Source organism: Notamacropus eugenii, chromosome 6 (genome assembly GCF_028372415.1).
Source record: "Notamacropus eugenii isolate mMacEug1 chromosome 6, mMacEug1.pri_v2, whole genome shotgun sequence".
NCBI lineage: Eukaryota > Metazoa > Chordata > Mammalia > Diprotodontia > Macropodidae > Notamacropus > Notamacropus eugenii.
Window position 1 is genome coordinate 167,029,382 of NC_092877.1, and position 17,657 is coordinate 167,047,038.

General features: G+C 42.4%; 1 pseudogene; it reads left to right on the forward strand.

Annotated features, from left to right (window-relative positions):
• The first annotated feature begins 13,706 nt into the window (after positions 1-13,706).
• LOC140512464 (E3 ubiquitin-protein ligase TRIM39 pseudogene) lies at positions 13,707-17,657 on the forward strand (annotated as a pseudogene).

A 17,657-nucleotide genomic window follows, 5' to 3' on the forward strand; every position in this document is an offset into this window, starting at 1 on the left:
CTTTCCCCCAGTGATTTTTTAGTTTTTTATTAATTTTAAACTTAAATGCAAAACAAGAAAAAAAAAATCTTTCCATGTATACAGCAGAACATGAGAGGATTCAATATAATACAATAAATTTCCATTTCAAGAAAACCCATGTAATAAATATTATACATTTTTTTCAAAATACCCAGCTTTTTTGTGCTTCCTTTCAGGCTTTCTTTTGTTCTCTGCTGTGTACTTTTCCTCCAGTTTCTAATGAAAAAGTAGCATTTCATTTCTCCAGGTTTAACCCTTCTGCTTGTGTCTGATCCTATCCTCTTATATATCTCTTATGACTGTTTGTGCCCACAATGATCTCCTCTTTATAATTTTTGATCTTTCCATATCTATTGACTCACAAATATATCTAGGTCCCTCCAAGATTGAAAAATCCTTCAGGAGTCTTCTCATCTTCTCATGTTATCTTCTTTTATTTTTCCTCCCATCACAGTTAATTTCCTTTAAAAAAAATCAAGTAAGTCCAAGGGATTGTGAGGTACAGAAGACACTGGCAGCTAGGTGGTGCAGTGGATAGGATTCCTGGTCCTGGAATCAGGAAGGCCTGAGTTCAGATCCATCCAGCCTATGTGACCTGTGCAAGTCACTTCCCCTTGTTTGCTTCAGGTTCCTCATCTGTAAAATGAACTGGAGAAGGAAATGGCAAACCACTCTAGTATCTTAGGGAAGAAAACCCCAAATAGGGTTACCAATGATGTGGATAGAAACAGGGCCCTAAGAGTTAAAATAATATTGATTGACTTTGTGAAGCCCTTGGTGCCCTAAAGTCTCCCCTTACCACAATTTCCCCTTATCCTGGACCATAAGATTCCCTGTCCCCACCCCTCATTCAGGGAGGAACATAAAATTCCCTGTTCCCACCCCTCATCCTGGGGAATGGGATTTCCTTATCATGTGTCCTTCATAGTCCTCACCCCATGCCTTTATCTTGCAAGACTTATCCTAGATCTCCAACCCCCAAATGGAAACTCTAAAATTATCCTACATAAGTCTGGTCCTTTTTCTATATCCTTGCTTTTGTTTAGCTCTTTGCTAAGTCTCAGGCTTGCTGCTTTTGTGTCAATAAAGCTCTCAGTAGCTACAGAGAAGGTCTTAGTGAATTCATCCACACTTTGAACCAGCTATCCCATCTCTCTCTCTTCAACATCAAGAGTTGGTCACAACCGAAGGAAAAGAAACTGGCTGAAAGATAATAACAAAAGGATAGAGGAGAAAAATACAAATAATTGGAGTGGGAGAGAATTATAGTTAATTGGAAAGATCAGAGTGAGTAATATGACAGGATGAATAAACTATGCTCAGTGAATATTTACTTATATACTTTTGTATCTATTTTCTTTTCACTGACTTTCCTGTTAAAAGTTCTTTTTAAGAAAGACCAGCCTTGGCCCCACTGAGTCAAATGGAAAGCATGGGGGTGGGGGGAGAAGAGAGAACAACATGGCAGTGAAGAACCAGGGTGGTAGAGACAGCAGTAAGCAATTCTAGGTTTGCATTCTGGGAAAGTCTAATGGACTTGAGAGATATCCAGAATAGAAAACCCAGGAGCAAAGAGAAAATTCAGTTCAATTAAAAAAATATCTATTAAGCTGTCTGGCTTGTGACTAAGAACGAGGCATCCTATGTTAGGACAATTTATATGTCCTTAGGCAAAACTTACAGGAGGTAAAGTTTATCTTTACTGCCCTCCCATTTTCCCATTCCTCAAAGTTAGGGTTCTCCTTCTCCCCAAGATATCCATACTACCCTTCTACTCTGGAGGAAGGAGCAATGTCCTAAACTGTTCCTGAAAGGTAAGATATTTTCCTTAAAAAGTACTAAAGCCATCCTAGAGACTTGGTTGGCTCAGGCAGATGATACCACTTCGGGGCTGCCTTAGTACAAAACAATCAGGAGTAGCTTGGGGCATGCTCTGAAGCTTCTCTGGGGGAATCAAGAAAGGCAAACCAGCAAGAGAGCTTTATTTGGTGCCTCTCATTTTTGCATATTTTCCTGCTCCAGCTAAATAAATGTCCTTTTGTTCAGTGACCAAAGAATGACTCATTTTGTTCCAATATCAAATCTAAAGTACCAGGTGACTGACCTGAGGCCCAACTAAGATATCAGCCCTATCCTGATATCCGAGTTTCTCCACAGCCCTTCCTAGCTCCATGAAAATTCCATCTACATTACAATAGGTGCCTCCACTTTCTCTCCACCCTTCTCTCTTTGGTCCTTACAGTCTGGCTCCTGACCTCATCCTGTCACAGAAACTGCTCTCTCCAATTAAAAATCATCTCTTAGTCACCAGATCCAATGGCCTTTTCTCAATCCTCATTTTCCTTGACCCCGGCTTGATTACTTTCTCCTCCTTGATACTCTTTTCTTTCTAGGTTTTCTAGACACCACTTTTTCCTGGTTCTTCTACATGTTTTTGACTTCTCCCTCTGTCTCTTCTGCTGGATCCTTCTTCAGATCACATCTTCTAAACATAGGGATTGCTCCTGGTTATTTCCTGGGCCCTTTCTTCTCCCTCAGTCCTACTTGATTTAGTGATTTTATCAGTTCCCAAGGACTTAATTATCATCTCTATGCTAATGATTCTCAAAATCTGCCTTTCCTGCCCCAATCTCTCAGGGACTCCAATCTCAAATATTCAACTGGCTTTCAGAAATGTCAAGCTTGATGTCCAGTAGACATATTAAATTCAATATGCCCAAAACAGAATTCATCATCTTTCCCCCTAAACCCTTTGCCCCTCTTACCTTCTCCATTACCGTAGAGGGCAACACCATATTCTCAATTCCTTAACCTTGTAACCTAGGAGTCATCCCCAACTCCTCATTCATTCATTCTCTCTGTCTCTCTTTCTCTGTCTTTCTCTCTCTCTCTCTCTTTCTTTCTCTCTCTCTCTCTGTCTCTCACACACACACACACACCCATATCCAAGCTGTTGCCAAGGCTTGGCCATTTTACTTTCCAGCCTCTCTCAATTATGCTCCCTTCTCTCCTCTGACACTGCCACCACTCCAGTGCAGGCCCTTATCACCTCATACCCGGATCATTGGAATAGCCTGCTAAAGAGTCTCTCTGTGTCAAGTCTTACCCCACTCCAATCCATTTTCTGTCCAGCCACCCAAATGATTTTCCTTTTAAAGTGCAGGTTAACTTATGCCACCTTCTTACTCAATAAACTTCAGTGGCTTCTTACCACCTCCAGGAGTTACCTTTCCAATCTTCTTATACATTACTACCTAACACTTGCTGTTCACTACAGTGACACTGGTCTTCTGACTTACCCAGAACAGGATACTCCATCTCTCAGCTCTGAGCATTTTCTCAGGCTGTCTCCTGTGCTTGGAGGGCTCTCCCTCCTCCACTCTATTGATTGCCATAGCTTCCTGTAAATCCAAACTAAAATCCCATCCAATCCCATGCTGTCTTCATTTCCATTCTGCTATGGAATGCCATTGATTGGCTACGTACTTCAAGTAGGTCTAAAAATCTATAAAAATCCAACATGTATCCTAGAGAGCTCCATGATCTCATCAGCAACTAAGTATTGAATTATTATTTCTATGCAGTTGTTTCTCAGATCCCAGGATCTCCTGATAACGGCTTATTGAACTGTATGTTCCTTAGTCATCTTAAACTCAACAAGTCTGAAATTGAACTTGTTATCTCTCCCTCTCTGTCCTCTGTCCTTCCCTATTACTGTCGTCAAGGGTACCACCATCTTCCTAGTTAGTCAGTCTCATAACCTAGGTATCACCCTCAACTCCTCACTCTCACCACCCAAATCATTGCAACTGGAAGACCTAAATTCATATTCTTCTTGAGATACTTAACTAGTTTTGTTGACATCTAGGAGTGCTAATGATGAGTTACAGATTCTGGAAACCCCCTTGAACTCCTCTTGAATCTTCCCACTAGATCTGAAATTCCCTTGAGACTGTAAGCCTTTCATTATTGCTTTGTCCAATTGCTCCTGGCTATTTCTCACTCTTGATCCAATCAAAATAGCTATGCCCAATTCTGGTTTTAGCTTAACTACTTAAACTACTTAACTTAAAGCTTAACTACTTAAATTTACTTACTTAAACTAGCTTTGCCTTCCACTGTGGGTTCCCATCAAGACTCTCCCTAAATCCCTCCTCTAATCACCCCAGACTATTTGGCCACCCCTAGTCTTTCTAGATTCCTCCCCTAGTCTTTCTCTATGTAAATTCCATCTTGCTCCATGAAGGCACTCAGTTTCATTCTAGCTCAGACTCTAACCTGCTTATCAATACAAGCGTGACAAATGGTTAGGTTCCTTAAGAGTCTACTAAATATGGTGGATCTTAAATAAACTTTGTTTTTCTTTGGCTGAAAGAAGGATTGAGTTGAATTCATGTGGGCAGGACCCAGCTTGTCAGTATTTTGGGGTCCTGAGCTTTTACCCCATCACTGAGACCCCAAAATAGCAATGCAGGTCCTGCCTCAAATGAGCTGAATTTGACCAAGCCTTTCAGCCAAAAACAAGGTTTATTAGAACACTGGTTGGGATGGGATAGGTGAGACTCTTTTTATAGAAAAAAAGATTTTTTGGGGGGAGATTTGGATGGGAGTGGCCAACCGGCTGAAGCAACTGGGAGGTAACAGAGAAGGACTGGGAAGGGCAAGGTGCCCCAGGTGAATGCCAGGGGACCTGGGCCATGGAAGGGGTCTAGATGGAAGTAAGAGTGGTAAGTAGCCTGGAACCAATGAAGGCTGGGCTAGATTAGAGGTAACAGAGAATTGGAGTTTGGGCATAGGCCACCATGGAAGGGCAGTTTGAAAGGATTACTGAAATGGGACTGGGGGGATGGGATGGGGTGGAGGAGGGGAAGAAAGGTTCCCAGGGCCCACACCCTATCACTGTCATAACTCAGTGTGGGTCATTTAACTTCTATCAGCTTCAGTTTTCTTATCTGTAAAAAAGAGATAACAATAGCTCCTACTTTACTGGGTAGTAGTAAGGAGACAATAAAATATGTAAAACATTTTGCAAACTAAAAAATCTCATATATGCTAGCAATTACTAACATTGGAGGCCATGGGGAGCTGGGACACGAAAAAGAGTTTAGTCCAAAAGAGACACAGAGATTGAGTGGAGTCACACTGATTAGAACATAGATTTCTTGATTGAGAACACAAGTTGTCTCCTCTGGGAGACTGGTTTCAAATGACTGTAAAACAAACATTTTTAGTTCTATTAGTTCTATCTGATAACCCTATAAGAAGGCAAGTCTTAATTTGGAATTTTGATTCCAAATTATGTTTTTGTTTTTTAGTTCAGTCACTTCAGTCATGCCTGACTCTTGGTGACCCCATTTAGGCTTTTCTTGGCAAAGTTACTAGATTGGTTTCCCACTTCAGCTCATTTTACCAATGAGGAAACTGAGGCAAACAGGGTTAAGTAACTTGCCCTGGGTCACACAGCTGGTAAGTGTCTGAGGCTGAGTTTGGACTCATGAAGATAAGACTTCATGATTCCGAGTCCAGTGATCTATCCACAGAGCAACCTAACTGCCCATTATCCATACTTCAACCTAAAGAGGGTGTGGACATGCCTATCAAGATCTTCTTCACCAGGTAAAACCTTAATCCATTTAATTATAATCTTAGGGTTTTCATTTTAAACAGGAAAACAAAAGACCAAATAGTCTTAGTGATTCTCAGTCATAAGCCTTCCCATTCCTTGATACAACTAGGAGCTAAGGGTTCTAGTTTTGTTTTCTTTTTGGTAATTTAAATAGTCTTTTGTCCTCTGAGTCAAAGGTCAAAGATCCTGCAAGTCCACATCTTCTATAAAAGTCAGTGTGGAAATGACAAAAGATTCATTTCACCCTCAACAAGCATTAAGTGCCTTATTTGTGGCAGACCTAGAACTAAGTCTGGCAGTCCCTGCCCTCAAGGGCTTCTAGGGGGAAATCGCATTGAACCCATCTAACACACAAATAAATGCTAAATAAATACATATCCATACTACTTGGAAGGCCTTGTATATACAAAAATATTTGTAGTAGCATTTTTGGGATAGCTGCTACTCATAGAATGAGGTAAACAAAACAAATTATGTTACATTTTACAATGTTACAAAATATTGTTATACTTTATGATGAAGCATGGAAATATATATATATATAATGCATATAAACTGATACAAAGTGAATATTACTAAGGAAAGAATATACATAATGACTACAACAACATCGCTAGAAAAACTAACAAACACAAAACAACTGGAAAGGAATGCTGTAAAATTACAAAAAAAACAAGCTTGATCCCAAGAGATCCGAGAAGACACTTTACACAGGTGGGGACATGGAGGAGGGGTGATGGGGGTCCAGAGGAGTGGACTGTGACAGAGAGAATTTGGAACTCAAAAAAAAAAGTTTTTAAACAATGTTTAAAAATAAATAATGAATTTACTTTTTTTTTTAAAAAAAGGAAAAAAAAAAGATGTACTACCTCAGCCAATCCATGAATAATTTAATCAATCAATCAACCACTTACTTAATCAAGTCCTTACTACCTACCAGGCACTGAAGTCAACGCCAGAAATAAAAATATAAACAAAAGGACCATACCCGCCTTCAAGAAGTCTACATTCTAATTGGAGGAGATGATACTTAAAAGGTAACTGGGCATGGGGGTGGGAAGCTACTCAGCTCAGGGCAACAGGGACTTGATGGAGTCAGGATTGCACCTGGTGAGAAATGAAAAGATGGCTAACATGGGGACAAAAAAAATTCAATCATCTGCAGAAACCATTTATCAATAACACTAATTATTTTAATCAATGGTCTGCTCTCTAGGTACCACTCCTTTGTTATTATCAGCCCCTTAACAGAAATGATTCAAACTCTCTAGTCCTATAACATTGTTCACCACTAAAATTACCCCATTTAAGACTTGTGGCTCCTTAGGAAAAATTAAGTGTAGAATGTAGTAATGTTTCACATCAAATCAATATAGCAATTGGAATTCAGTATCTACCAGAAAAAGACAAAAGTAAATTCCAGGTTGATCTGAAAAACTCAGAGACTTTTTTTTTTAAAAGCACATAAGAGGGGGGCGGAGCCAAGATGGTGGAGTAGAAAGATGCAGATACACATAGCTCCGAACCCACAACCCATAGAACGGCTATAGGGAAGTAACTCACGGCGAGTTCTGCACCCAGAGGCCACGGGGCGCTGGAGCGAGGGAGATTTCTGTTCCGGAGGGACCTGCAAACCTCTCGCGGGGGGTCCTTCGCGCTGTGACGGGGCGCCGGGACTGGGAGCTGAGTGCAGCCCTGCCATGGCCGCGGCACCGAGAGGAAAAGATCCGAGCAGGCTTTGGGGACAGGATCTCCAGCGGCCGCGCGGGTCCCTCCACCCACAGGTGACGGGGGTCGGTGAGAGAGTCTCTTTGGCGGGTCGAGGGGGGAGTGGGGTGCCCCCATGATTCGGGCCCCCCCGGGAGGTAGAAGCTGAGAGGTGGCTGCAGACTGGGGCTCCCCAAGCAGGCAGGAGCCTGAATACATTGTGGAAGGTCTGTGCATAAACCCCCTGAGGGAACTGAGCCTGAGAGGTGGCCCTGCCCCGACCTGACCACCTGAACATAATCTCATACTGAATAGCAGCCCTGCCCCCGCCAAAAGCCCTAAGGCTGGAAGCAGCATTTGAATCTCAGACCCCAAACGCTGGCTGGGAGGATCAGGAGGTGAGGTGGGTGTGAGGAGAATATTCAGAGGTCAACTCACTGGCTGGGAAAATGCCCAGAAAAGGGAAAAGAAATAAGACCATAGAAGGTTACTTTCTTGGTGAACAGGCATTTCCTCCCTTCCTTTCTGATGAGGAAGAACAATGCTTACCATCAGGCAAAGACACAGAAATCAAGGCTTCTGTGTCCCAGCCCACCCAATGGGCTCAGGCCAAGGAAGAGCTCAAAAAGAATTTTGAAAATCAAGTTAGAGAGGTGGAGGAAAAGCTGGGAAGAGAAATGACAGAGATGAAAGAAAAGCATGAAAAGCAGATCAGCTCCCTGCTAAAGGAGACCCAAAAAAATGTTGAAGAAATTAACACCTTGAAAACTAGCCTAACTCAATTGGCCAAAGAGGTTCAAAAAGCCAATGAGGAGAAGAATGCTTTCAAAAGCAGAATTAGCCAAATGGAAAAGGAGATTCAAAAGCTCACTGAAGAAAATAGTTCTTTCAAAATTAGAATGGAACAGATGGAGGCTAATGACTTTAGGAGAAACCAAGAAATCACAAAACAAAACCAAAAGAATGAAAATTTGACTTTCAAACACAAGAATGATGAGAACCATGAAAAGGTGAACAGCAAAGAGAAGTCATAAGGGACTTACTAAAGTTGAACTCTTTACATTCCTACATGGAAAGACAATATTTGCAACTCTTGAAACATTTCAGTATCTGGGTACTGGGTGGGATTACAAACACACACATGTACACATGCACACATACATAGAGACAGTGCACAGAGTGAATTGAAGAGGATGGGATCATATCTTAAAAAAAAATGAAATCAAGCAGTGAGAGAGAAATATATTGGGAGGAGAAAGGGAGAAATTGAACGGGGCAAATTATCTCTCATAAAAGAGGCAAGCAAAAGACTCATTAGTGGAGGGATAAAGAGGGGAGGTGAGAGAAAAACATGAAGTTTACTCTCATCACATTCCACTAAAGAAAAGAATAAAGTACACACTCATTTTGGTAGGAAAACCTATCTCACAATACAGGAAAGTGGGGGATAAGGGGACAAGCAGGGTGGGGGGGATGATAGAAGGGAGGGCATGGGGAGGAGAATGCAATTCGAGGTCGACACTCATGGGGAGGGACAGGATCAAAAGAGAATAGAAGTAATGGGGGACAGGATAGGATGGAGGGAAATATAGTTAGTCCTATACAACACAACTATTATGGAAGTCATTTGCAAAACTACACAGATTTGGCCTATATTGAATTGCTTACCTTCCAAAGGGAAGGGGTGGAGAGGGAGGGAGGTAAAGAAGTTGGAACTCAAAGTGTTAGGATCAACTGTAATGTTCTTACCACTAGGAAATAAGAAATACAGGTAAAGGGGTATAGAAAGCTATCTGGCCCTACAGGACAAAAGAGAAGATGGAGACAAGGGCAGAGAGGGATGATAGAAGAGAGAGCAGATTGGTCACAGGGGCAATTGGAATGCTTGGTGTTTGGGGGGGGAGGGGATAAAAGGGGAGAAAATTTGTAACCCAAAATTTTGTGAAAATGAATGTTAAAAGTTAAATAAATAAATTTAATTATTAAAAAAAAAAGCACATAAGAACTATTTGTGTGTGTATTTAAGAATTCAGTGCCACATCTGGGATATTAATCCTATTTTAACTAGTGCCAAGAGAAATGTCCTATAATTAAAAATGGACCTTTTGAAAATAATTAAAACATTTGGTCCAAGCATGGGACTAAGTAAGGGGAGAAAAATAAAAATCTTGTGAATGCCAAGTGCCTTGAGCTCTTGAAGAAATAGTGTTATATTAAGTATTTTTATTTTAATCCTGGCTCTGATGTTGATTGCCTAAGTGACCTTAGGCAAGTTATTTAACCCTTGCCTTCATTTCCCCATCTCTAGAATAAGTTAATAGTTACCTACCTACTTCACAGAAGTGTTGTGAGGATTAATTAAGGACTAGCTATTTTCCCAAGCCCATCCTTACCTTGAAAAAGAGAATCAGGGAGTAGGTTTCCCCACATCCCTTTCCCTGCCTTTTCCAAAACAAAACAAATCCAAACAAAAGCCTTCATGAAAAATATCCCACCAGTGGGAAGAATAGAAGAAACAAACTATTATACACTAGATAAAAATCTAATAAGACTAGTAAAGAGTAAGAATTGTGCCAGAGTAGAGGAGGGGTGTGTGTGTTCGTCCTTCCTTGATAAAGAAGACCATGTCATCAGAGAAATGATGACATGACTTGCACTTGACTTTGTTTTGAGTGAGGGAGGGCTGTGCAGGTCACTAGCCTCACTTCTTCTCCAGAGCCATCTGAATGACTGGAGATGGCCCAGGATGAGGCAATTGCCCAAGGTCACACAGTTAGTGTCAAGTGTCTGAAGTGAAATTTTGAACTCAGGTCCCCTGACTCCTGCACTGGTGATCTATCCACTGCACCACCTAGCTGCCCTAAAGGAGGGCTGAACACCTTGAACAAAGATGCACAGATACAGAAAACCTTGAAGACGAAAGTCATCTGCATGCAAAGCATTATTACTATGATGTACATTTGACAATATCACTCAGTTTCCTTCCATTAATACCAGTCTTCATTTCTTTACATGTCCCTGCCCGAGAACGTTAGCTGAAAAAAAGGCTATGCATTTTCTGCCCAATGGAGGCAGGAAAATGCATCTGATGAGGTCAGGGAACTGTAACGTTGAGATTTAGGGTTCTCAGGACCCCAAAATACTGACATGCCAGGTCCTTCAGAATGAATTTGACTTAAGCTTTCTTTCAGTCAAAGTAAAACAAAAATTGGGTTGACTCTTAAGAAGCCTAAACATTTTTGACGCTTGTATTGACAAGCGGGCAAGATCGAATCTCAGCTGGACATAATCAGAGCTGGATTGAATCTAAGTGCCTTCATGGAGGCAAGATGGAATTTCTATACAGAAAGACTGTAAGAGAGATCTGGGAGTGGTCTAGTCTTGTTGGGACTTGGGTAACTAGTGAAGTAATCTAGGGCGAGAAACAGCTAGAGGCAATTGGGAGATATTAGACAATGGAGGGCTTGGGTGGGAAGTATTCTAGGATGGAAGGCAACGGACTATGGAGGGCCTGGATAGTTTAAAGGTAACAGATTTGGGTATAAAAAGCCAGATTAAGAGGGAAGATTCAGAGAGTTCAAGGAGGTCCCAGAGTCTGTGACCCATCACATCTACCTGCCCAGACCACATGTTCATCAAAGATAAAATTAGCACCCTCAGTGTCAATTTTGTGTTCTGTAGTTACAGGTTATGAATTTTAACTTCCTTTTTCAAAGCCACTATATTTCTTTAAAATTAAGGTATTAAAAGCAATGGAAAATAGTCCCCCATATTCCTTTTTGGGGAGTAGTGTTTTTTTTTTTTGCTGGAAGGGCATTCTACATTTTCCAATTCTTCTGCATCACCAAAGGTCCTCCTCCCTCTAGTAAGAATTGAGTAGCACAAAAATAAACAATAAACTGGGATTGAGATTGGATTTGTCATTTTATTAGCATAGGGAACTCCCAAACTGTAAGAATGCAGATTGGAAAGAATTCCACAGCACCAAATTAATAACTAAAAAATGATTCATTTTAAAGCTTTCTCCTCTGTCCTACATTTGACTAAAACCTATTTTCTTGTGTCATTGTTTTGTTCCACAAATTATGACCGAGTGCATTCATAAACAGCTCAACGAGATCTTTTCTCAGTCCTCTTCTGTTTTTCCTCTGAGGTGTCACAGATGAAGAACAGGTGTGAGGGTCAAAAATATTAGAGTAGCAAAGAAAAGGAAACAAGTAGGAAACTCATCGAGGATAGTGATGAATGGGTAAGAAAATCATGGTAAAGGAAGGTAATAGCATGTCACTATAAAACTGACAAATATGATGAATAAGAAGCATGGAAAGACCTACATGAACTGATACAAAACAAGCATAACAATGGAAATGGAAAGAACACGAAACTATTAAAAATGAATCTTGCAAAATTACAAAGAATAAACTTTTTTATTTAAAAAAAAGATAAATTTGGTCTCAAAGAGATGAGGATTCCTTTGCAGAGGTGAGGGATCCATGGAGTATGAAACACTGTATATAATGTCAGATTTGTCTGCTTATTGATCGTTTGCAGAATTTTCTTCTCATTTTTTTTTTTATTCGGTGCTGTAAGGATAGGTCTCTTGGGAGCAGAGGAGAGAGATGGGAAATTTAGGCAAAGTAAGAGAAAAAAATATCAGACTAATTTTTTTTTTAAAAGAGAATGTGTATGAGAGAAGGAACCTTTTCCCAAAGTCCTGCAAAAGATGAGAATCGCGATGTATTTAAAGAGAGGTTGTCCATAAGAGATGAGCATCTTCCTCCCTTCTCTAGAGAACTGGAGGACTATGGGTGAGGAATACTGTAGATTCAATTGATATGATTAATTTTGCTGAACTGCTTTATTTCTTCTTTCTTTTGCTTTTCTGGATTTTCTTAAAAAGGAACATCTGGAGGGGTAGAAGGGAAGTGATGTGTCAGGGAACGAAGGCCAGGTAAAAACAAAAGAGAATAACAAAAATTAGAATCCCTGACTTGTGGAAATCTCAAGTCAAAGACTAGCCCCTTCATAAATCCTTTCCTGATCTATCCAATCACTAATGCCTCTCTCCTCCCAATTATTTTGTTATGTGTATATCATATTTACATATGTAAACAATATATCTCCTTCCCCATCCAGGAACCGACCCCAATAGAATGTAAATTCCTTAAGGGCAGGATGTTTAATTTTTTTCTCTACCTCCTCCAGGGCCCAGCATGGTACCAGACATATAGAAGGGAACTCAACAAATACGAGTTGTAGGTGTCGATAGGGCAATGTCCAGTGGATGTAGGATCTATTCAGGTTATGGCTCTTGCTCATCAGAGCCATCAAACGTCAGTTATCTCTGAGCCCAAGGGAACTATAATTAAGAGGCTCCTGACCGGGAGGGGAACATTTATTTTAAGTGCCTAGTATATATTCCAGGCACTGTGCTAAGCATTGGGGTTTCAAAGAAAGGTCAAAATAATGCCTGTCCTCAAAGAATTTACAATCGAATCCGGGAGACAACATACTAACAAAGTATACACAATATAGGGCGCAGATTATTGACTTTGGGCAAGCCTTCTAACCTCTGCTTCACTTTCTTCATTTTCGGTAAAACTGGGAAGATAACAGCACCTAACTTCCAGGGTTGTTGAGTGTGAAAGACCCGAATTCAATAAGGGCTCACACACTACTCACTGGCTCTGAGACCCTGGGCAAATCACTTACTCCTGTTTGCCTCAGTTTCTCCTTCTGTAAAACCCGGAAATGGGTCATAAAGAAGGAGAGGAAAGAGAGTCGTTTGTAAAAATCTCCAGTTATCCCATGGGGAACGTCTCCTAACTAGAGGTGAAAACGCTTCAATGTCAGCTGTTACTCTTATCGCCTGGATGAGCGCGGGAGCTCGGGCAAACCCAAACAGCCCCTCCCCACCTGCCTGCAGTTAGGTGTGGGAGAGGGGAGGGAGGAGGGGCTCCCAGAGCAGAACGGCCACTCCCAACTCTCCCTCCGCTCCTCCGGGAAGGGGGAAGGGGCCCCCGCCCTCCGCCCGCCCTCCACCCGCTACCCTGAGAAGCGTGATGCCCCGACCCGCACGCTCGGGGCTCCAGAGCCCGCACAGCCCCGCCGCCGCCGCGCCCTCGAAGGTGGGAGGAGAGCGGTCGCACCGGTGCCGAATTAGCCTCTAGCCGGCGGACCCGTCTGCGCGGTGATCGGCCGGCTGAGCGGGTGGTCTCTACGCTCCCCCAGGACAGGCTCGCTTTGGAGCCCGCCGGTGTTTCCACTGCCCCCAGCCCCTCCGGGAGGTGGGCAGGGCTAGCCTCCCTGCTTGCTGATTGGTTGGACCGTGCGGGCTCTCTTCCACCTGGGCGCACTAGAGCCAGGAGTTAGGGGAGAGAAGGTAAGGGATCTGGGTTCAGCCCCGCCGCTCGTCTCCTTCCCTCAGGGTCATGGCCAAGGCGAGCGCCCTGGAAAGCCTCCAGGTGGAGGCGAGCTGCGCCATCTGCTTGGATTACCTGAACGACCCGGTGACCATCGACTGTGGCCACAACTTCTGCCGCAGCTGCATCCTCCGCTGCTGGGAGAATCTGGAGGAACGCTTCCCCTGCCCAGTGTGCCGCCGCCACTTCCCCCTGCGCACCTTCCGCACCAACCGGCAGCTGGGCAACGTGGCGGAGATCGCGCGGAAGCTCAGCCCCAAGCGCAGCAAGCGCAGGCGGCCCGAGGAGGCCGTGTGCGAGAAGCACCAGCGGACCCTGAGCCTCTTCTGCGAGAAGGAGCGCGAGGTGGTGTGCCTGGTGTGCTGCATCTCCTGCGAGCACCGGGACCATCGCGTGGGCCCGGTAGACCAGGCGGCCGAGTGCCACAAGAAGAAGCTGCGCGCCTACCTGGGGCCCCTGCGGCGGCAGGTCGAGGACTTGCGCCACTTCATGGCTTGCGAGCACCGGAAACCCGCCGAGCTTCGGGAGAAGGTGGAGAACCGACGGCAGAAACTCCACTCGGAGTTCGAGAAGCTGCACCAGTTCCTGGAGCAGGAGCACCAGGCCGTGCTGCGGAGGCTGGAGGACGAGGAGAAGGAGATCCTGCAGAAGCTGAGCGAAAACGTGGCCAAGCTCTCGGACCACGGCACCACCCTGCACAAGCTCATCGGCGAGATCCAGGAGAGATGCCAGCGGCCAGCCGTGGAGGCCCTCAGGGGAATCAAGCACATCGTCAGCAGGTGCGAGAACGCCAAGATCCCGGCAGCCGTCTCCCTGGAGCTGAAGAAGGACACCTGTAGTTTCCCTCTCCAGCATTTTGCGCTCAAGAAGATGATCAAGAAGTTCAAAGTGGACATCACGCTGGACGCCGCGACTGCACACCCCAACCTGGTCCTCTCGGAGGATCGCAAAAGCGTGAGGTTTGTGGAGACGAAGCAAGATCTCCCGGACATCCCGGAGAGATTTACCTTTTACCCCTTCGTCCTGGGCTCGGAGGGGTTCTCGTCGGGCAGGCATTATTGGGAGGTAGAAGTCGGAGATAAGACTCAATGGACCCTGGGGGTCTGCAAAGACTCCGTTACCAGGAAAGGGAAGATTCAGGTATCACCTGAGGATGGCTACTGGAGACTGAGGTGGTACAAGAATGAATATACCGCCCTGACAAGAACCCCGATCCCCTTACTCCTGAAAATAAAACCCAAGCGAATTGGGATTTTTCTGGACTATGACTTGGGGGAGGTCTCTTTTTACAACCTGAACGACAGGTCTCACATTTATACCTTCACTGAGACTTTTACAGAAAAACTTAGACCTTTTTTCTACCCTGGGACCCATTCATCTCCTCTTGTCATAAGGCCAGTAACAGACTGGGAATGATGAACTGAACCTGGAAAACTTCCAATTTTGCGTTTCGTTTTCTTTTTTCTCCTTTCAATTTCTAGGGTTGGATAATGCCAGTATTTCGCTGTTCTTCTCATGGTTTTACCATGAACTATTTCTCCCCCTTCTCCCCCTACATTTCAGTAATCATCATCTATCTGCCTACCTTCCTGGATGCTATGTAAAAGAGTATTGGGTAGAAGAGAGACTTTAGTAGAAAACACCTAAATCCTTTTCCCAGGTAGGTAGGAAAAATATCCTTGTTTTACATTTTTAGAAACTGAGAACCTAGATGTTGTTGACTTGCTTCACCACACCACTACTAAACGACAGAGCTGGCTTTTTTCAACTAGCATTCCACGACATTGCCTTTGCAGTAATAATGTCATGGGTCTGAAAAAGATGTTTTGAACTGTTCATTTGACTTGTGTTCATCCCTCCCTCCCCATTTCCCCTGCAAAATTCTGAACTTTTGAGAATGTGTGACCTGTCACAGGTTGTATCATTTCATACATGATATTAATGTTTTGTCACTAAAAATTAGTAATGGCTGTTTCTCCCCCAACCCCCCTTTCCCTTGATATGGTCTCAGAGAGAAAATGACATAATTTTGTGGTTGAGAGCTAAGTGTCTCTTTCTATGGGAATTTTAGTGTTGAAACTTCCCTTAGGGCTCCCTCCCACTCCTTGAAACATACACAACCTTTAAAACTGGCCATGGAACTGAAGTTTAATCCATTTATCACTGTATGTATGATTATACCATAAAGTTTATTTTGCATTTCTTCAATCACAAGCATTCCTGTGCATTCTTTGGTCTGATCTCATGTCTAAATTTTTGGAATTGTTTTAAAGAAGCAGTATCAGCAGAAATCAAAATGTTTTCCTTGGTCTCACTTCTCAGCATTGAAATGTAATATTTTAAGTAATTGTAAAAAGATCCGGCTGATAAAATGAGTTTGCATATTGGAAAAAAGCCTTGGACAAAGATCTAAAAGGATCTGGATTATGAGCATGGATAATTCTTGGCGTTTAGCTAAGTAGATGTGGGCAGAATAGTTTGGAGCCTCAGTTTCCTTATCTATAAAAGGGAGGATACTCACTACCTCACTAAGCTGTAAGGGTGTTCTGTTACTTTAAAACTAGGAACTGAAGCAATCTGACATGTAAAAATAATATAAATTATTAATATCATTTATATTCTCTCTATATGTGTTTTACATAGTTGTGATCTGCACATAATATCTTGTGAAATTTTCTTCATATAATTTCTTCATAATAATTTTCTTCATTTTTAATGCCTGTGTCATCTTCTATCCTGATACTATGATTTGGTTAGTCATCCATCTGCTCTCAGGTATTTAAGTTACTTCCAGTGTTTCACTTACAATTGTGCTATAAACTGCTTTGTATATATTTTTTTCCTTGAGTGGAGCTTATTTGCTTAAAGTGCATTCTCAAAAATGGAACAGGATACAACTCTAGCTCTTATTTGCTCTCTAAAAAAGACTGGACCAATGTGTCGTTTCCCCAGCTGTGTTCTCCCTTTTCCTTCATACTAACTACATTGGGTCTTTATCATTGCTAATTCTTATAGTTGAGTAATTATTGTACCTTATAAAATTTTAATGAATATTTCTTTTCATTGTTACTATGGAGCTATATTCTATCTTATTTACTCTTTTCTCATGTCTAATGTTTTGAGATTTGAGTGTAATCTTACATGTGAATTGGGTAGTAAACTGACCAATGAAATTGATCCAATTATTTTTCCGTTCTGTTTCTTATTCTCTTGAATACGCTTAATTTTTTTACTTCACTTAATTCCAAATATCAGAATACCATCTGTAAATGATGTTTGTAAAATTATTTTCTAGTTCTAGAATAAAAGAATTGAAATTGGGTTGGCTATTCAGTATATGAACAAATTTGAATGGTCGAGGGACAGTCCAGTGGATAGAGTGCCTGGCCTGGAGTCAGGAAGACTCATTCAGACAACTCACTAGCTGTGTTACCCTGGGGTGCAGATGCCTACCTATGTCATTTATGAAAGTCCTGGGCAGCTAGATAGTTTAGTGGATAGGGTGCTGCACCTGAAACCTATCTTCCTGAGTTCAAATTTGACCTCTAATACTTACTGTGTGACCCCGATGAAGTCACATTATAGTATATGTTGTAATGACCGGAAAATAACTGAACAACAAAATCCTGAGGGTCCTAAGGCAAGTAACAATTCTCCCTTCTCCTGGCTGTTTACCTACTTGTAAAAGTTGGACTAAATAACCTTTCCAATTCTAAATCTGATTCCATAAAGGAGTTGCGATTAGTAATTATAGTTTAGAAAAAGTTTATCATCTACCAACCTTTTCATTTTAGGGATGCTTCAACTACCATAATTAATTCACATCTATAGATCTTTCAAGTTTACTTAGGACTTTATTCACACCTCTGTGAAGCAGGGGG